Genomic DNA, 21,819 nt, shown 5'->3' on the forward strand with positions numbered 1-21,819 from the left:
CAAACAATACTGAGTTTATCACAATGGGGAAAAATAAAAATTATGTTAGATCTGTTTCAGTGCCGTATTAGCTACATTGTTTTGCTACGGCTGAGGATATACCCTAGAGCATGGGGGTTTCCTTCTCAGCTTAGGCATTGGATGTAAAAGAAGAATCTGTGGCCTTTCCTGTGTATGATGACTTTGCCATTTAGTTCTGAAGCTTTTCTCAGATATCCCTGCTTTTTAAAAAAACACACAAGTTTGAGCTTCCGCATTTGGCGAGCTTATTGCTACATTTTACGTTGTCATTTATTTGTTAATTATTATTATCTATATCATCTTAATATAAGCCAGCTGTGACTCTTTAATTTTACTTGTGGAAAGTGAGGGCTGCAGTACCTAAGCTTGAGAATTTTCAGAGAAGTTTTGTATCAAAAAAGCGACGTGGATTTACAGTCCTCAGGTGACATAGGTCCAAACAGTCTCCCTTATTTCCATGTGCAGAGATTATATCTATTCCATCCTAAATTCTCTTTTAATTAAGAAGCCATTCATCTCTATTTTATTACTTGAGAAAGCTGGTAGTTGGTAGTTGAGGGAAATGTGAAAGTTTTAAATTAAACAGCTGGTATTGTTTGTCCTTCAATATAAAATTAAGTTTTCTTTTAGGTAGTCATGCGGGAGCTTTATGGAAAGAAACCTTGAACTCTCCACATAACTCACAGTTCAACAGTAATGCAGCCACATTACTGCTAATTGCTGTATAAACCTATCAGCCACAAGTGACAAGACTGAAGTTCACCTTTCTCCATTTCTTTGTGAGTTCAAAACTTGTCCTGATTCTCTTCAGCACAGCTGTTATCAGAAGACTTTATAAACTCTTCTGGTTTCTGATGGTGCATTCTGTTAAACCAGTGGGAAACTACCAGCTTTGAAAACCATTTTAAAGGTGCTGCAGAACCAGTGTTTGAACAGATACAGTGAAGCCTAAATTGAAACAGGATTTAAAAATAATGTTATTGGGGTGTTAGGGTTTTTTTTTTCTCACCATGGGATGGGGCCAAAACACAAACGTTTCTAGGTGACAATTTCCTTCATGATCCACCATTAGCGTTAAGAACAACAGCCAATTCATAAATGTTTTTGCTATCTAGCTGGTGATTGGTGTCTGTTAGATAGTTTTTTGCCTAAGCTATATAAATTATGCCATTTATATCAGTATTTGACATTACACAAATCTTTCCATTCAGACTCTTAATGGCTTAATCTCTGAAATCAGTTCAATTTCCTACACCGTTATGGAGTCTGAAGGAAACAATCTGTTTTGCAATATTAAAAGCTGACACTGGAGTAGGAAATGCTCAGAATCGAATAATCTGCATGACAGGCATGGGTTATTTAGTCAATATCTCTCCACCCTGAAGATAGCGATCCTATAGCAAAGGAACATTTTAATTTCTAATCTACAGTGTTTGGTTAAAAAAAAAAAAAAAGGCATTTTCTTTTTATGTAGGGCTCTTTGGGCCATTGACTAGTGTGTTACTAGTGTGTAATAGTAGAGAAGAGTTCCCTTTCCTGTCCTTAGCACAGTCCCATCCAAGGCATTGCACCTATGTAATTGTCTTAGCAGCAATGGTAAAAGGCAGAGAGTGCTGTATATATGAGTCATGCTAAAGTCAGACATTGTACTATTTGGCCAGAAAAAATGACTAGGAATGCGTTGTTTTACATTAAATACTCTCCAACTCCTTAACTTGAGGGCACATACCAGGTTACAGGGCAAATATGCTTTAGGATGGGTGGTGTTCCAAAAAGAGATTGAGAACTTTGAAGACACTGTGCTGTAGGCCAGATGAATTAAAAAAAAAAAAAAAAAAATCTCAGGAGAAAATGATCCTATCATAATACTATGCCAATTTTTGAGTAATTCCACTTTGCTTAGACAGGAGAGATGCATCTTTTTTTGTGTTCTGCCTTGTAAAGGATGTAAGGTTTATGGTATTGGAAATCTAATGATATCTCTTTATTCAAGAACAACATGCAATAGCAATAACAGGAGGCTTCCTACACTGTCTTATTTATGTTGCTGAGCTTTGAGATGGAAACTAGCAATCTCACAGGACTGAGTTTTGCAGTTTTCGGTATGGTACTCTGCGTATCTTTGGGAAGTCCTATGTGTATCACTATGTAAAATCCTGCCAATAGACAATTGCTTTAACTAGAAATTGGACAAAATTAGCTGCTAATGTGTTGGCAGAGAACATCCCTCTCTCTGTGAGCAGACTTGTTAACCTAGCTCTACCCAGGCTGGAGGATGAACAAGGGTAGACATAAACTTTTTGTCTTAGGAGTCCTTTTGCAGAGTACTCTTTATTAGGCCTGAACTCTGATTAAGACCAGTAGGGAAAACTCCAGTGGAGCTAACTGATAAAGGTATTAGCTTTGTCTCTATACTTAAGATTCATCAGGCCCTAAACCATTCTTTGCGTGACCAGGAGTTTAGTTGGGATTGGGACTGCAGAAGAATTTTCATGTTATTAAGTCTTTATAGATCCAAGGGCAAAAATTTCCAAGATGTTTGGTGAACATGTTTGCTTTCATCTCATGTGTCCAATAAAACAGCATTTTAAAGGAACAAAGTTTCGGAAAATGCTGCATTCTTTGCTCACTGCAGTGACTGAAACTGGTTTCTCAAAGTAGATGTGTCCAATACCCTTTTACACAGTGAGCCCCACTGAAAGAGAGGGAATCGGTGCTGAATTTAGAGGGGTAGGCTGAGACAGAGTATCTTCAGCAGCTGATGTTTTATACCTATAGCTATTGACATCACACTGAAGGGTCTTTCAATGTTAGTGATAATCTTTGTCCATTTAAAGAAAAAGTCTGCGCAGTTAACATTTCAAAATGGAAGATGGTCAGTAGTGTTGCTAGTCCTGTTGTGAGCATTTTTCTTCAAACACTAGACAGAAAAGGCATAAACCTGTTGTGGAGTTTGTTTAACTAATATTCTAGTATGTAATTTGTTAATCAAATTATCCAAAACATTCAGTCAGTGAGATACTGGAATATTTTAATAAGAGGAGCCTACAGCCCTTTTTGAGGGTGTTTAGACACATTTGTAGCAGTAGGAAAGGTATCTGGGATGATTGCAAATGCTAGTTGCCTGAAGCTGATCTCCCTGCACTACTGAGCTACCAGTGTGAAAATGGGTAAGACATTAAAATGTTGCACTATTAACAGCAAGAGGGATTTCTGTTGGTATATTGGACTTAAATCATTTTACATCTTGGCACGCTTTTACTAAGTGAAATATCAGTGTTTGTTGCTAAAGAGTTACATTAATGTAAAGAATAGCCTGCGTATTAAGTAGAAGCCATTAACCATCCAGATTTCTCTCTTCATTGCACTTTCTCTTCTGCAATGCAAATCTTAACCTACACTAAAGTGATAATGGAGAAATTGAGCCCAAGGATGTAGGCAAAAGCAAATAATTACAGTAAAACCCTTTCTCATCAGCAGACTGACTGTGATCACTTAAGAAGCAGAAAAGAATTGGACTAATGAAGTCAGACATGGAATAATAGTGGTTTACCCTTCCTTTTTGATTTTGCAAGGAAGAAGTTGTGCATCATCTCGTGAAGGGTCCATCCTGTGTCGTCCCCCTGTCCCCCCATTTAAGAATACTGCAAATTTTTAAAGGAACTTTCTGAAAAAAAATTGAGAGGAGTTTCTTTGCTGACTGAAACATATTGAAACAAAACTACTGTGTATGTTGATAGGATATAAAAGATTCTGTTTTTCATCAGTATAATCTCTTCTCTGCATGCAGTTCTCTGATAATTTTTTTAGCAGGGGAATGAGTTAATTATGTTTCAGAAATCAAAATCAGATTTATAATATTCACACACTTTCACCTTTAATAAAACTTCTACATTGATGCACCAGCAATAACTCTCGGAGCTATGAGAGATATAGGAGTTAATAAAAAGGCTATCAATTTTAATTCAAAATGACAGAATAGATCCTGATTTATTATGATGTAAAAACATGATCTCCTCTGTGGTATGATATTCCCACCCTGAAGAATGTCCTAATTTAATCATAATTCCTTTATATTTCTAGTAATTAAATAACATGTCTTCAGTTAAAATAGAACATTTTATGTACCAGATTTTCATTGCTTTCTGTCTCTTTCTGAGCAGTTACAAACAGTTATAGTGCAATAGGACCAGGCCTGGTAGTTCACTAAAGCTGGGATATTGTAACAAGCAGCAAATGTATTTTCAAGAATACAGTGTTTCAGCATAGCAGACAAAGTATTCCATAAAACAAAGATGCTTTTCTGTCATTTTTGAAGACTTAGGAGGTCTTAATTGGAAAAATTGGAATTCTGTGCCAAAGATGAGGCAATTCTTATTATTAGCATTGACAAGGGACTGTGCTAACAGGCCTAAGAACTTGTGACACTGTTGGTACCCAAACGTTTTTAAGATTTTTGTAGGTTTTTAGTGTTTCCCCTGAGCCCTGTACCATTCAACTCAGAGGGATATAGAGCCTCTATCTACAGCAGGAAGAACAACAGCAAAAAAATTCCAGTGCCTTTTAAAAAAGTCTTTTAAATATTTGTGAAAATTTTTTTCTGCAAAATGGGTAGCACAAACTTAATGCTGGTTGTCAATGCATTGTAAAGATTTTACTGGTGCTTCTCTGAGGCAACCTGAGTAATTCGCCTTGGCCTTCATCACTCTTGAATAATGCAATCATGTTGAGTACATACCAATGAAGTCTCTGCTATATGTTTCTGTAGTCTGTGCATGGAAGACATTAAGTATAGGCTAATTAGTCTGTAGGACAACCGCAGTGTTGTTTCTGAATCTTTTTAATCCAAATGTGGAAATAAATATATTTTCAACGATTATTTCCTCCATGAAATGCGGAAATGAACGTTATCCTGTAAAATACTATGGAATTAAACTGAGAGGATTTAGGCTCCTCTCTGTGTAAGTCACATCTTATGTTTTGAAACTTACTGTAGAGAAAAGATCTGAGAACTTCAATTTTTGGTACTATTGGAAGTTGTTGTGCATCCCATGGCATTTAGGAAAAAAAAAAAGGCCAAGGGGTGGAGCAGCAGCAACAAGTCAACAAGTGGGTATTTCAGCAGCTGTGTAGCTGCAGAAGCCTCACTCTTAAAAGGAGAATATGATTTTTATGGTTTGCCAGAAATACTTCTCAGAGAAGGCTTTTCTCTCTGGCCTGATGAAAGATGGAAGATTTTTGTTATCATTAGGTGCAAGCATTGTGGTAGAAAAGATGCACCTTGGAAAGAAAACAATCCTCCTGAAAACCTGTGAAGTCAGCTAGTGCGGTTGTCCTCACAATCTATTATTACACTCCCTAATAGTCATTAAAAATAAATATATGACTGTCAGCTCTGCATAAATAGACCTTGAGTAAGGTGAACTAGAGTGGCCTTGGTGATCGTGATTTACCAGTTCAGCTGTTAATAATATTTCAGTACAAAGTCTACTTGATAGAACTGTAATGGCTTCAAATTATATGCTTAGTAATGCTGTGGCAGTTTACTGCCAGCAAAATAGAAGGCCATGGGAACAGCAAGGTACACGCTTAAGGGCAGCTCTGTTGGAGAGCTAAAACTTAGGACGACGAGAATCCAATTTGGCTTTCTGCTCCAATATTGAGCTGGCATTTGCAGGAAGGAAAATATATGTATGCATGTGTGTTGTGGTTTGGGCTAGGCTGGCCAGTAAACCAGGACAATGTGTCTTCTACACTGGGGAGATCAGAAATACAGAATAAATACAAAAACCGCATGAAACTAGGGTGGTTTTATTTTTTGGAGCTCCAACAGCATTTTAAACTATATTAAAATTCCATTCCCTAATTCATAGTTATCTGATTAAGCTAAAATATGCTGTCTTCTGTTCCTCTTTAGCTAATACGATTTTGTTCTGTGTTGGACCATTCTTTCAGGGCATACAGTCACATCCCCACTCCTATGATAAAATCAGTTGCCCTTGGGACTTCTGGGGTGAGAAGAATTGATGCATTGTCTATTTAGATTGTTAGATCTTGCAGTCTTTCTAAATAGTGCAATATTCCTGAAATTAATCAGTAGCTGATACCGAAATCAAGATATTACCATGGCTTCCAACTGGTATTTGAATATTTTAACTTTAAATAATCATCTGTGGATCGGTGTGATTTAATGGAGCAGAGAACATGTTCTATTCTTGTCTAATCCATTCATCCTCACTTGCCAAGTTTCTAAGCCTGTCCAAGTCTACATTTTATCTTTCTTCTCTTCTTCACTCTACAGGGAAGTAATTTGGTCACTTTGCATTTACTTGCATGACATTACTGCCAGGTCAGTACTGTTGCTGTGAAACACTAAATGCTACAGCTATTCACTGTGCATTGCCACCTCTGACAAATACAGGTGGAAGAGACGGAAAGGGCTCTCTCGTAGAACACATTTTGAAGTGAACCCCTACGCAAGACACCATTCCAGTACTGCCTGCATTCCCATGTATAGGCTAACTCACCCAGGGCTTGATTTTGCATTTTTCTGTGACTGTTTTGGTCCTGTTTATATTTGCAGGCTGTTACTGGAAGTGAGTTCCACCACTAAATTTCCTTCTCTCAACCTAGTTCATTTCCCTAGGTGCTCATAGGTCCTTCGTGCCGCTCTGGCTTGCGCTTCTTTCCTATTGCCTAATACATAGCTTACCCTAAAAAAGTGAAGTTTGGGAAGCTATTGCTCTTTTTGTTGACAACAAATTAAGTGTGTATTACTTGTGTTAGTGAAGGATTGGCCAGTGTTACAACTTTGTTTCCTTCCCCCTCTCCTCCCTCCAAGAGTTTTTTTTTTCTTTTACCTAGCAATAAAGTAGATGATCAGCCTTAAAAAATTATTTCTGATCAGAGAGTATGCTGAAAAAATTCTCACATAAGTGTCAATAGAAAGTCTGAAAATAATTTAAAATTATAAAAATTTAGCATTTTCTTGTAATTCCTTTTTAGCACCTTTTAGCTTTGCACTGGGTACTATCTCTAGTTTTTCTCTGGAACACCCTTCTCTTTCCCCCCACCCTCAATTTTAAATGAAGCTGAGATTGCCTTGAAATTACTTTTTATCTGGGATGTGCGACTTTACTTAAAGCAATACATATCAGAAAATATTAAAATTATGATAGTTAACAGTACTATTGAAGTTAGCTAGTGAAATGTCTGCATCTCATCAGTATTTCACGAGCAGAAATAGCAACTTGGTAGTAGTTTTACTGAGTTGGTGCTATTAATTGAACTGGGGTAAGGAAGTAATAGTGGTATTTAATACAACATATTAGAGGGTGTGTATGATGGAAAACCCTATCCTGTGTGATCTGATTGTATTGATAACCACCATCATCATGCACAGTTGCATAAGTCTGTTATTGATTATTCATAAACTGAAAAGATCACTCTTTTCAGGTTAGGTGATGTGCAACTAATAATTGTACCATTTTTTGCCATACAGCAGCATTATCTATCAGTGGAACTAAAGACAACTTATACAGCGCGTATGTATAAGACCAGGGACCTTATTACTGGATTCAAACCTGCCTTTATTTGACTCTTTTCTGTCCCATTACCAGGATATATTAGAACAAAGCAAATCTCTTCCAAGTATACATTCAATTACTCGGCTTGCAAGGTACTGCAATTTGGTGAAGCATTCTGTGCTTGCTGGCTTTATAGGGTAATAAGCTGGTGCATACTGATGAACCTCACTTGGAGGCGGAGGTGTTTGTAGGGTGTTGTTTGTATTAAGACAGCCAATACTTGGGATAGATATGGAGGGGAAACAGACTTGTTTTTATTGTGCTAAATGTTGCAGCAAAGATTGTGCCCATTTTTTTTTTTTTCAGACATCCTGTTGTGCATCTTTTTAAGCACTTCATAGTTCCAATCAATCACATTGCAGCAAATTGGATTTTATATAAAAATTTAATTGGATTGGTCTTATGTGAATAAGTATTAAGAAAAGTCCTTTATCTGGTAAATGTTCAAAATTTCAGGAATGTTAAAATCTATTTTTTTTTTTTCTTTGCAAACTGCTTAACTGGTGAAAATGTAAATTTTGCCCATTGAAGATTATAACCCCTTTTTTCTATTTTGTTTGAATAAATGGAATTTCTTCAAGTGAGTGACTATAATGCAGTCATTTCTGTACATTTTACTTTCTGCCTGTTATTACAGTAATAACATTTCTAGCTTTGCTGAATATATCAGATGGATTAAGTTTTGTTGCTCTGATTTCTCTTTTGAGATCTGTAACTGGTTGATCTGAGGGATGGGGAACTTTATTAACCAGTGCAAGCCAATGATGGAACAGATTAAAATGCAAAAAATTAATTGATTACAAAATAGCTGCTTGTAAGTAAATAGCTGCATATTATGACAAAAGAGTGGAGATTCTCTTGCATTAACATTGCAGGAACACAGCCCTTATGAATTTAAAATTCTTGTTTGTATAATTAAATAATATCTCAGTGACTGTCTTGAAGAAAATTACAAAAGAAAACATGCTGTATATGAAAAGAACAATGCATATTTTAATAGTTACATTAATACTAAAGGGAACCCTCAGGGATTGTTCCCTTGGTGGGTGATTGACAGTAATACAGATTTTAATTTATGTCTCGCCATTCCTTTTTCCTGTTTCAAAACAGAGCTTGCTGTCCTCCTTTTCTTCAGGTTTCTCTATAGCCATTAGAGAAAGTGATAATTTTCTGAATAAAAAGCCACAACAATGTGTGCTTTTGCTCGTGTTTCCTTATCTGAATAAATTTGTGCTTGTAGTGTGGTCTCCACACACTCTGCTTCTGCAGCCCATGGGGATTAGCCGCCTTTTTCTCACTGTTTTTGAGACAAGTTGCTGTGGCGCTGGCTGGTTCCTCACTGGATTTGGCCATAACATGAGATAACTATGTAACAGTATTTGGTTTGGATGGTAGTGAACCATGCAATGAACCGACAACTTCTACAGATTTTTTAAATGTGTGTGGTTAGAACTCCTTTCTAAATCATATTTCTTAATGTGGAGCATGAAAAGATACGATTCTGTAAAACACAGCAAAGCAGTCCTGAGTCTCAGGACTTGCCTCTAAGAGCTGAACAAACCCAGAAGTAAACAGGATCCTCCTAGAAAACCATGTTTGCTATTCTCAGGCAGGGCTAATATATATGGTCTCTTGTACAGGTGCTTGTACGCAGGCACCCTGTTGTGCGTCTGATGAGGAAAGCGTCTTCTCTTGAGGACACTGCTTTCATCTATAGGTTCCATTGTTTTGCCAGCTAACTGTGGTAATTCACATCTATGTGCCAGGTAAAACTTGAATGGCAGATTCTAGTAAAAGGAGGTTGTCACAATTTTCCATTAAAGTATCAGGTGTAAGAGCAGTTCAGGATGACTTAAAAACGAAGTTAGGTACCGTGCAAGTCAGTGGGGTTTTTTGTTTCTTGGTTGGTTTTGAGAGTGGGGTAGAGAGCACGTGAGCTGTCTTCTCCATCCCTTGGGCTGCTAACATTCTTGATCACATTAGGAAGCAAACTCTGGGAAACTTGCATTATACGTAGCACCAAAACAAACAAAGCTGCATACGTGGAATGGAAAGCAAAGGAAACCAGAGGGTCTGTATTCCAGCTGAAAAAAAAGTAAATGGCTGTTTATCTCATAAGAGCCCTTCTCGTGAGAATTTGTAATAAGTTAAGCCTGGACTCTGTGCCTTGAGCCGAGATTTCCTTAAAATAGCTTCAAGTCCAACAGTACTTTTTATGCCAATACAAAAATACAGAACTTTTAATAAACAATGCTGACCTTCCCCAGATCAGAAAGGATCTTCAGGGTCTGGTTTTGCTATTCCCTTTAGTGCTGAGAGAGGTAAAGTGCATAATTTTGGCCACAGTCATTAAGCAAGCTCTTTGGTAGATACTTAATATCTGGATGGACTATTTTATAACTTTTTCAGTCAGGTTCTTCACAGTTGTAGCTATTTTGGTGGTGTTCTTGATTTCTTGGTGTTCATGAGGTAAACTTTTAGAATCGTTCCTACAGATTTGTTTTGCAACTCCTCCATAACACTTCTATTAAGCATTCCAGATCTTGAAGAGTTTGTGTGTTTTGTTCAGTTCAGTATAATTTCACACAGGGGGTTTTAAGGCCAATGATGACTTTGGTATTTCTGATTTTGGGCCTTACTGAACTAATAGGTTCCATGGTAGAAATAAAACTATTCAAATGGTATGAGAGCTGACATAAAGAAAATGTTTTCTCAAAATATTGTGAGGTATCATAAGTGGAACAACAATTCAGAGTCAAAAGAAGATTTTGTATTTCCACATGCCTTCAGAGTATCAAACAAATCTGCTTCTTTCCCAGAATAAATCCTGCAAGTTTCTTACTGAAGTCTAGGAGTTCCAGCTAGAGAAATATTTGGATTATTAAAGCAGGTCAGCAAACTGCAGTGCAAGCTCCCAGGAGCTGGGGGCTGAGAAGTTTCTCCCATGAACATTTTTTTGCCAAGTCGTGATTTCTCCAAAAAGTTTGGTTTCAACAAAGTGACACTTGTCGATTTTTAAAAAAAAAAAAAAAAAAAAAATATCAGCTGAAAAGACTCCCATTTAGCTCTTAGGTTGGTGTATTTTTCATGTTTCTGGCATGTCACTATATGTCTCCTTACTTATTTTTCAATTGCTGAAGGAATTGGAGGGCAATGAAGTTACTTGATTTGATATGAACTCCAAGCTTTCCTTTTAATTTGTAGGACTTTTTATCAGATTTATTTGACTGGAGATAGTTACACTTCCAGGACGTACCTTAGGCCAAGGAAGCTGCTGGAGAGAGCAAAGCTATGTGAGTTGACAGAGAGCCCTGATGTATTCCACATGCTCTGCACAGTGGGGTTTCTAAGGGCTCGTCCAGAATGTGGTGACTGAAGCACAGTGCATCCCGCTCAAAACTAGTTTGGTTCAGGCGAGGCAATAGTTCAGGCATGTTGTTGGCGATAAAACCCACTTGAGAAACTGAACAAACTTTTAGAAAATTACTGTGAGCTTCAGGCTCCTGTGGGTACACAAGATAAATAGGATTACATGGGTACGTAGGTGTAAGAGCAGCGTTGCAGCAAAGCATTGCTTTAAAATACTTAAATGAAGAAATGTCCTCCCTGTTCATGCTTGGCTGGCATTTACATGGCCCTCACCCCTTCCCCACCCCCAGATGTTCTTCAGCAAGCAGGCTTCTCAGCTGGTCCCAGAGAGCCTTGCTCTGTCTTGACCTGCATTTGTCTGTTACTTCAAATATCTGCTGAAAGAAAATGTTTTTCCTCCTGTATCTTCTTTTCATTTCATTTCTCTCGCCTGAAATACTGATACATGACTAGAACTCTTGGAAACAACATCGTGAAAAGCTACCAAAAAATACAGTAATGTTGAAAGAGAAAGTCTAATTGTTTTAAATGAGTCTGTGGAACTCTTCAGCAAATCAAATCTAAAAAGAACCATCAAAGGCAGAAAAAATGGGGGGGGGGGGGGGGCAGGGACAAGAAGAGGATACGTAGAGGGTGGTAAGGAAAAAAGAGGAGCTAGTGATGTGTCTGACTTGGATTCCAGAATGTCATGCCTGGAATCTAAATTTGAGCATGTGCTTTTTTTTGACTTCTAATCACATCTGCAGTGCAGCTCTGGTGATTTGTAACATGCAATATTTCCTTGACAACATATTTTGTGCACCTATGTTGCTTAGTCATTATAAAAAGGATTTTTCTTGTCCTCTAAATGGCTGTACATTTATGCAAAGCATTATCACTTCGGTGAAATCCAGATGTTTTCTTTGTGACCATATCTGATACGAAGTGGTCTGAGGGGCTTAGAAGCCTGCCACAGTGAAACATCCCTGGGGTGGTACAGCATCAACAAACAGGAAAACAGCTTTAAAGAAGTCCCTGCATAAAACTGGTCATGGTTTCTTAGGCAACGTTTTCCAAATGTGGCGAGCCTTGGCTCTGCCTGAAGCTGCTGAACTTCCTGCTTTTCCAGTTCATTCCATCAAACCCTTCCAAGTTTAGTAAAACCCTCAGACTCCTATTTCTCCCTCTTTTGTTTTGTCTTTTTTTGTTGGAAAATCTCTGCTGGCTCTTGTGTAGCTGCTCTCTATAGCTTTTCCACCCTTAGTAAGATTAAGATGTCTCAGTATAGCTTTTCTATTCTTAAAATGATCACAGATTTGATTATGACTGTTGTTATGTGCAATAACAGGCAGTGGAATACATATCAGGCAATACCATAGGATATCTGTTATGGGTAAGGTTGTTTCTTTAGCCTTAAGCTTTTGTTTGATAAAGAAACCTGTCCCAAGATGAGAGTAATTCCTCATTTCTACGGACTCAGCCCTGGTACTGCATGCTGAAATTAAGGAAACGGTACGGGCTTATACTTGTTGCATGAATGATGCTTCTTTATTCCCATTTCACAAAAAGTGTGTTTCTTTTCCAGAGGTCTTCTTCAGAGTGGGGAGGAAAATGAAAATAGTTGCACTTATGTAGACTTTTTTCTTTTTCTACATTTTTACAGTAAATCCAATGAAAAATTGCAACATTTCTGTGTTGCAAGGTGCTGTATAAGTTATTGCCTTATGAAAAGTGAAGTCTGAAAAAGTGAGACTGGAAAATGGAACAGCATTTCTGTGGCAAAAGTTTTGTGAGGATATTTTATCTTTTTTTTGTGTGTGCTGTGTATCCAACTTGCTGGTGTCAAAGCTTAATGCTCTGTGAAGAACTCTCATTACTATCCATCTCGCAAGATCACAAGGTGTATCAGTGCCTAAAATTCAAAAGAAATAGAAATGCATATATATAGGAACTTGAGTTATTATGAAAAGATGCATTTGAAGACTTTGAAGAAATGAATTTTATTAATAGAGCACATACATATCCTGATCTTGAAAAACATCTTTCATTACTTGTTTTGTTTTCACATTCTGAAGAACCTTGATAAGTCAGCAGAAGTAGTTTCAACAACTAAAACTAAAATCTTATGCGGTAAGCCCAAAAATCTAGCTGTTAGAAAACTAAACTTAATTTCCTTTTTGCATTTTGGATTTTGAAACATGAAGGTTTCACATTTCCAAGATTTTGTCCACAGCATTAAAAATTTTGATGAAAGCTGAGATTTCACATGAACAAATTATTCTTGTCATGTTAGAGTAAAAACACTAATGACACTGCAAGATTTGATAACAAATAAAATCAAATACTGTCTCCAGTTCAAGAGAGGCAGGGAACTACTGGAGAGAGTCCAGCGTAGGGCAACAAAGATGATTGAGGGCTTGGAGCATCTCCCTTACGAGGAAAGGCTGCGAGAGCTGGGACTCTTCAGCCTGGAGAAGAGAAGGCTGAGGGGAGACCTTATTATGGCGTACAAGTATCTAAAGGGTGGGTTGAAGGAGGATGGAGCCAGGCTCTTTTCAATGGTTCCCAGTGACAGGAGGAGGGGTAATGGGCACAAATTAGAACATAGGATGTTCCGTTCAAATACACGGAAAAACTTCTTTACGGTGAGGGTGACAGAGCACTGGCACAGGCTGCCCAGGGAGGTTGTGGAGTCCCCTTCTCTGGAGATTTTCAAGACCCGCCTGGATGCAGTCCTGAGTAATGTGCTCTGGGCAATCCTGCTTTAGCAGGGGAGGTGGACTAGATGATCTCTAGAGGTCCCTTCCAACTCTGAAGATTCCGTGATTCCAAACACTAAATTGAGTATTTCATTTTCTATTGCCATTGGTAAAGGTAAAGAAGGTATTGAAAGAAAATTTATTTTGGAATTTTTTTTCAAATATTGCTTGGAGGGTAATTATGAAGACTCTTGTTTCTCTTTGTCATCTGCCTTTGTATTTAAAGGGAATATATAAATGCTGGGCCAATGTGTTGTTATTAAAATTGCTCGGCTGTATTGAGTAAAGGTAGTAAGTGAGTTAGTCTGTGAGGCAAAATAGCTCTGATACTTTAAATGCTGTAGAAAAATGTAATTAAGTAGTACTGATTTTTTATTTTCATGGAGTGACTCTGGGCCAAGTATCCTTGCATAAAGTGTTTATATGAAAGCAGCACTACAGGTGGCCTAAGACATTCCTACTTCTGTGTTGTTGGTAAGAAAGGTTCTAAGAGATAAAGAACAAATTTTTGGCTTTCAGTAGTGCTCAAGGAGGTTAGGAGAAGAAATTGCAGTGCATCTCATCTGTGGTCTGTAACCTGTAACTGGCTATAATCTCTATAGCAAAGGTACTATAGGAATTCCTGTTCCAGATTCCTGGGACAGATAGCAAAGAAAGGAAATAAATGTGCATCTGAGTATACCAACAGTAACAAATTGCTGATAATACTTGATGTAGTCAAGCTGCACGGTGTCTTGCAGGGACTGTCTTGCTGGGACACCCAAAAGACAGAAGTGACAGAGGTACGGATGAAAAACATAGTGCCATTCACATTTATTTTTATGTGGATTGTCAGGGATTTATGCTGGCTGGCATCTTTTCAAGACAGAATGCCTTTGTCTTGTAAGAGCTGGGTAGCAGTGCAGGACAGTGGTGCTTTCTGGTCTATTTTTAGCTGTATTAAATCTTAAGCAATAATCCCAAATGATGAATTTATGGAAATGGTTTTGCTTCCAAAGTTTCTTACTTTTCCTTCCTGCTCCCCATCCTCTCTCCTCCCCCCGTCCCACCCCCCCCAAATGCTTGATATCAGCATTTTTAGAGCCCAGTTAATTAGTGTTTGGTGAATGTAGCCAGAGTCCAAGTTGCACAATTTTATACAAAGAATTTCCTTGAGATATTTTTCTTGTCTGCTATTGCCAATATACAAAATGGTCCCAAATGTTGCATTCCTTTTGCTCTCCTCTCCTCTCCAAATTGTTCTGCATAATACATGCAGAACCAAAGTTTCTTTCATAGTTTTCTAGGTGGCTAGTCAGCACTTTTAAGCTTAGTTATCACATCAAAAACAGGTAAGGCACTGGAGCATGGGAAAATCATTTCAAGGAAGGATGCCATTCTGTTCAGTGGTTTGTCTAAATTATAGATGAAATTTTCTGTTCAAAAGAGAGGTATGTCTCAAAAATTTTGGGCTATAATTTTTTTCCTCTTTTCCCTCCAGCAGTAATGATTTTATATTTATAATTTTCTGCCTGAGGTAAACACATTCTTTGCTGAAATATATGAAAATTGTGTTTTGGTCTTGGCAAGCCCGGTAATTTTAGCAGGATAAAAAGTCATCATATTCACTAATCCCCCAGTGTTCAAGGACAGGCAGTACTTGTGCAGCAAAGGGCACTTTGCACAGATTCAAACTGTACACTCTGTATTATCATGTCCCCGGCGATAAAAGCAAGAGTGCCACAATAGGAAAAGGATCTAAAACCAAGAGGGAAGCAAACAGCGCCAGTCAAATGGACTCTGCTACACAGATGCTATGCTTTCCCTAAGTAACACCAGTGATAATATAATAACAAGTAGTATATGTTAAGCAACATCAAGCGCTTTTGGAATTTTACTACATCTTTTTGAAAGGATGTTAATGTTGCGTTGTCACATTGAAAGCAAAGCAGCTAGGTTAACCATCTGAAAAGGGAGCATCCCCTTTGACTTAGGTTTTAGCATGTTAATGTGCTTTCTCAAACTCCACCCCAAGTAGGCTGAGATGTACAACCGATTGAAAAAGGATCAAATAATACCCACCCAGCTGGGAAAAGGCAGAAGGAGGGAAGGGAAACGGACAGAGTATGCACATGGCATCTCTACGATGACGATGGTGGGAGAGTGTAACAACTAAACCCCACGCCTGTGAATACCTCATTCCTTCCCAAGGCCCATGGTGGGCTGAGAGGCAGAATGACAGGCAACGTGTCCTGAATCACCTTCATAGCATTGCAAACTACTGCTTTGGAATGAAGATTTCCTAGCAACTCTGTTTTAGTAAACACTGCAAGCAAAGATCAGTTGGGTTGCTTTACAAGGAAATTGCATGGAATTCTAGTCTGACCAGCACAGAAATTGTTCGTGACAGTATACTGAATGCTGAGGACTGTAAATCTGTGTCAAAACCAAAATTGCTTGCATTACAGACAGAGAAGCATGACACAATTGTTAATAGTGTGGAGAGGCAAGAAAATCGGAAAACTAGGACACTCTGCTGAAGGTGTGAAAATGACATAGGTATAAATACCATCCACTGCTTGTAAAGTGAATGTAACTGCTTGCTTTGTCACTTTGCTAATTGCTTTAGAGGAGCCTTGATGTTGCAGCTGTGGCAGAAAGTAAATACATGCTTGTTAGTACCTCAGAACGAAGCTTAATTCTTTTAACAAGAAAGAAAATGAATCTGGCTTTGTTGTTCGTTTTATATGGTGAATTATGTCTTGTATCAACAAGTTACTGTTCTCAGGCTATATATTTATCAAGATGTTTATTAAGTCCATGAAGGTACAGTTAGAAGCTAAAATAGCCTTGTATTTTACCTGCTTGTGCATTTTCAGCCTTTTGTCCCATTCCGGGTGAAATGGATTAATAGCAGGCTGCACTGGCTAAGAAAGTGCAATCTTACCTTTTTAGATAGATTTTTGAGGCATGTTTTGCTTATTGGACTCTGAAAGTGTTAAATTCACTGCAGGGGGAGAAAATAAACTATAGTTTTAATGTTGGTCCCCTGTACTAGTTTACATTTAAAGCTTTATAGTCTTATTGAGAAGTCTTATTGAGAGTGTAACTTCTGCTAATGTCAGTGGGCATTTACATAAATATATTGCAGCAATGTCGTGGGTACATTTATGCAACGATTGCTTACATTGCATAAATATATAGATGTCGCTTAGCACTAAGAGTTTTAATTGTCTTCATTATTTGGTTAGTTTCTTCTGTCATTGGTGGTATCATACAGTGGCATCTACTGCAACTTCCCTATCGTATTCCATCTTTCTTGATCTGTTTCTTTTTCATTTCCCTACCTAAAAATATTTCCTCTTCTTTCTATATCTTCTACTATCTCAGAACCTTACCTATCCTTCCCTAACCAGTTAGAAATTAACTAACTAATGATTATATTGTTAGTGCTTTTTTAATAATTATTTACTTTTTTGCTTATTTTATTACTAATTACTAATGTTTATTAGGACATAGCTGAGCCTGACAGGGAGCAGAGTTTACTTACACTTACCAAGAATGTTATTTTGCTCTGGAATTTACTAATTTCGCATTTAAAATCCTCATGGCAAAAGAGTTAGAAACTAATTTCACATGAAATAAAATTACTTACTCCCGCAGTTCTAAATCTATGATGCTTTTTTTGGTATCTGCTTGGCAATTAACAGCTGTGAAGATCAGCTCGTGGTAGGCAGGAGCTGATGCGCTAGATTAGCCTATTTAAAAATTCTGGTCTCGGCAGGCAGGGCCGGGAGCAGTGTAACCCAGCTGCTTTTTTGGCAAGAGGAGCTGCTTCCTTCTGGGCCACAGGTAAGAACTGCAGGTTCTCCGTCCCCAAGAGCGGATTAGTTGAGTACAAGTGACACTTAACATTTGTGTTAAGATGAGCTTTTTAAAAAAGGCTTGTCCAGGTATGAAAAGAAAAGCTAAACAGAATTAACAAACAAGGAAGAATTGTCTTGCAAATGCAATCTGGGGATAGTCATATGGCCCCTCATCTGTCTATAAATAAGACCTTATTTTCCACTTAATCTCGCACATACTGTTAGTTGTTACATTTTATTGCAGCAAATGATTTTGTGGCTGGCTTTTTTTCCTCTCCTACTCATACTGATTAAACTCTGCACCCTAACTGTTCCATAGTTGTTAAACCTTCAGTAAAAAGCCTTTTAAGATATTACCACACAATAATTGTCATAGTCAGTTTAAACTAAAATCTAAATTTAGGATTTTTAAAAGCTAGCTTAACAAAGGAATAGTTACTGAAATTATTTTGAAAAAAAAGGGGGGAAGAAAGGTTGGACTTCCAATTTCCCTTGCAAAGCACTGGCAGCCTGGTTTTGCAGGTCACTCAAGCCCTAATACCAGAGACCATTTTGCTTCGATACAAAGTGTGTAAGCCTCCATGAGTTTGCCTTATGCCCCTTTATCTTCCCTGTATCCCCATGGAAGGTGAGTATTTGCTGTAAGGGTAAGAGCATACTCAGCGCTTTCCTCAATATTTTGAAATTGACAAGGATTGGCCCCGGTGTCTGTCTGTTCGTCTTAGTCCCACCCACTTTCTGTCAACTTGCCTGTTCATACTGGGTTGTAGCTGCTTTCACATGAAGATTGAGTTAAGCTGATGAGAATCAGCCATCTGTAAGTGATGGCTAAGTTTGATTATGCTGTTTCTGACAAAATTGTTTCTTTAAAGGTGTCAAATTTGTACTGTAAGCTTCAAGTGAATTATGGCTGCCTTTGTTTAATTGCAGCTGTTAGCCTGTTTGCTATTCCAGCTGCAGTTCAAGAAACACTTCTGTGGCGAGATGGCAGCCTTGCAGGCAAAAGTGGATTGTTCTTCTCCGAATTTAGAGGATATCCGACAGAGCATTACATGTCCAGCATTATAAGGAATATATAGCACTTTGAGAACTTAGAGTGCCGTTTGTGACCCATAGATGTTACGGTAAAGTAGCAGCCAAAGTTCACCTGGCAGATCTAGTAAGCAAATATCCCCACTAGTGAAATAGGATCATTTTTCATACAACATTTCTTTCACCTTTGGGGCCTACTCAGACCTCGCACTGTGTCTAAATTATTAAATTAGGTCTTCCTTGATCATCCAAAGGTCATGGCGCCTAATGTGTGTTAATGTGATGGAAGTGTCAGACACAATTAGTTTCAGCAGTAAAACATGGGTTTATAGCCCTAAATGCAATAAATTAAAGCGTGCCGTAGACTGCTGTAGTCAGGGAAATTTCTGCACCATTAAGGTTTGATGAGGAAGTTCACGTCCTCTTTAGGTAGGAATGGGGAGCGCTGAAGAGAAGGTGGGTATGGTAGGCTTCACCTCCGTGATTGCTGTTACTCCTCGCTTGAGAGATTATATATCAAATGAACATATAACCTCAAAATTCCCATTTCCCTCTCTAGGAAAGCCAGGCAGTAGAGTTTTACACTGCGTGCGTATTGTCTTTGCTGGTATCTTTATGCTGAGAAAATTCCAAGGCACATTTTAAACATCAAAACATCTTTAATCTTGACGCTGAGGAGGGTGCATACTGTCAGAAACAGATCTGCTCCTATACAGCTTGCTACTGAAATTTCAAACTTCTGCCATGAAAAATTCAGCTATAAATAGCTGTGGATGATAGCAGTGGGCAACCCAGGAGGGAGTAATAAAACTGACTAAATTGGCATGTTCTGTAATCTGTCTAATGGAGCAAGATTTTACAATTAACCGTGACTGTATCCGTTTCCTGTCTGTAAGCAGGAGAAAAAAACACCACAACCGCATAGTAGCGGATAAGCAGGAGATGGATCAATTTTAATTGAAACTTCTGGTAGATTTGCTGTCGAAAGACAAAAAGTAATCCCTGTCTGTGGTAAATATCATTGATAAACCAAAGACCCACCCGTACAAGCCCATTTACATTCACAGTGTATCCTGAATTGTTGCAACGTATACAGAAACAAGTACTCTCAGTAAACGGAAGTAAACAATTTTCCCCTATGAAAAGGGATCCTTCAGGGAAAAATACTGCCCTCTTAAGTGGCAATTCAGTGTTTTTAGTAGTCCTGTATTATTGATAGCTTGAGGTTTCAGAATGGAAAAAGAGGCTTCCCCTTCTCTGAGTAGAAGGAAGAGACTGTGCAACTCGGGTTGCATGGAAGAGACGTTGACCAAATTTGTATGTCTGGGTTCCTCTGACAGAGGAATCCTCTTTGACTGGTTGAGTGCAAAAACGAAAACATTGAATCAAAGCCTTCAAATCTGGCAGAGTTAGCGAGGAGAAGTGAGCAAAGTTCTCACCACTGTTCGGTGGTTCTTATCTCGGTGTCATGCAGTTTTCAAGGGAAATCTGCTGAAATGTACTGACGACACAAATAATGGGAGGCATATTTAATTCCGAGGCAAAGACGTAGAAAAAGTAGAGAGCAGTAGACAAATCAGAAGAGTGAGACTGAAACGGAGTACATAGTGGTCCCTTTGGGAGCAGGTAATCAAATGTATAAATATAAGCTCAGAGTGCGCTGATTAGGAGATGGAAGTGAAGAATTGATGGAAGAGAAGATATAACTTGAGAGTGAGCATCAAATTGAACATAACTGTATAATTCAATACTGCCATGAACTGCAATGCTCTAGTACATAAACAGAAGAAGTTGGCGTAGGAGAGCTGTTCCACCGTGATTAAAGTACACAAACATCTGCTTGGGTCTCTGCACTTTTAAAAATAAGGCATGTGACTGCTGCAGAAAGATGGAAAATCAAACCTGAAAGATGTAATCAAAGTAACAAAAGCCCTTTTCCTTTCACTTGTAAAAAGTGCCTGGCACATTACTGCCACCGTATAAAGTTAGAAAACAAGACATGTAAAGTCAACCAGTAGTCTGAGTTCATGATGTTTAAAAAATACATTGTTTTCTTTTTCATCCAAAAAGGAATGAAGCTCCAGAAACAGTGGAGAAACCCAGTGCTTTCCTGGAAGCTTTTAGAATATTCAGTTCTAACTTTTAGCTTTTGGTTACAGTTAAAAAGCAATCTGGATATAGAACAAAGGAAAAGGTCCTGCTACAGTGACAACAAAGACGTTTATAAAGCCTTTCAAAAGCTATCGGTAACAGCCGGTGTTGGTGGCAAATCTTGCACAATTTCAACAACGATCCATTTTCTTAACAAAACCAGAATTTGCAAAAATTAAGTTTCTTTTCAAGGCATCTCAAACTATTTGTTTATAGATGGAATATTTACAGAGGAAAAACTTGACCCCTATTTAACTGAGAAATAAAGAACGCTAGTCCTGGCAGGACATTTATCATCAAGCCATGTGGTAGACCTCACTAGGTTTCTTCTTTTTTTGTGGGTTTTATTTGTTTTTTCATGTGAAAGGGAACATTAAGCACAAATGCTATGTATGGAGTGATTTTTATTTATTTTTAAACATTGATGCTGTGTGTTTAAAAAATAAAAATGAAGTGATCTGTGCAAATCACAATAAATCTACCAAAGTGCTTCAGCAAGTAAAGATCTCATTGGCTTTAATATGATAATTCTGGGATTTAAAGTTAAATATATGCACAAGTGATTTGCAAAATCAAGGCCATGTTAGAGGTGTTATCTGAAATGATTTGTTGTTAGAGTGATTTCATTTCTGTGCTGTTGGTGTGGGTTTTTTTTCCATAATGCGTTTAAAGGTTTTTCATTTAAAGCTGTGGAATATCTAGTAAAGGAATAGCTAGCTATGGAATAAAAAACATATTATGATTGTGATCACCCTATGTTTATGACAGGAGGAGTTACTGGCAGTCGTTCCTGCATACTTCACTGGATTTGATTTTGCTTTCCTACTGAGTCAGCACATATTCTCATCATCCCTGTTTTTCTAGGTAGAGAAATCCAAGGCATTGAGTGCGTTTAAAAAAAAAAAAACAACCCCAAAAAACCCCATACTTATCCATGCCCACTACAATGACAGTAGTGAGCCCAGGGAATGCAGTTCACTGTCTGAAACTGACCTGCGCACAACTAGCCCTGCAGCATCTCCTAAGTCTCAGTTGAAATATCCTCACTAAATTTGGATTATTCAGTGCCAAATCAAT

This window comes from Vanellus vanellus, assembly GCF_965231255.1.
Source record: "Vanellus vanellus genome assembly, chromosome: 7".
NCBI classification, from domain to species: Eukaryota; Metazoa; Chordata; class Aves; order Charadriiformes; family Charadriidae; genus Vanellus; species Vanellus vanellus.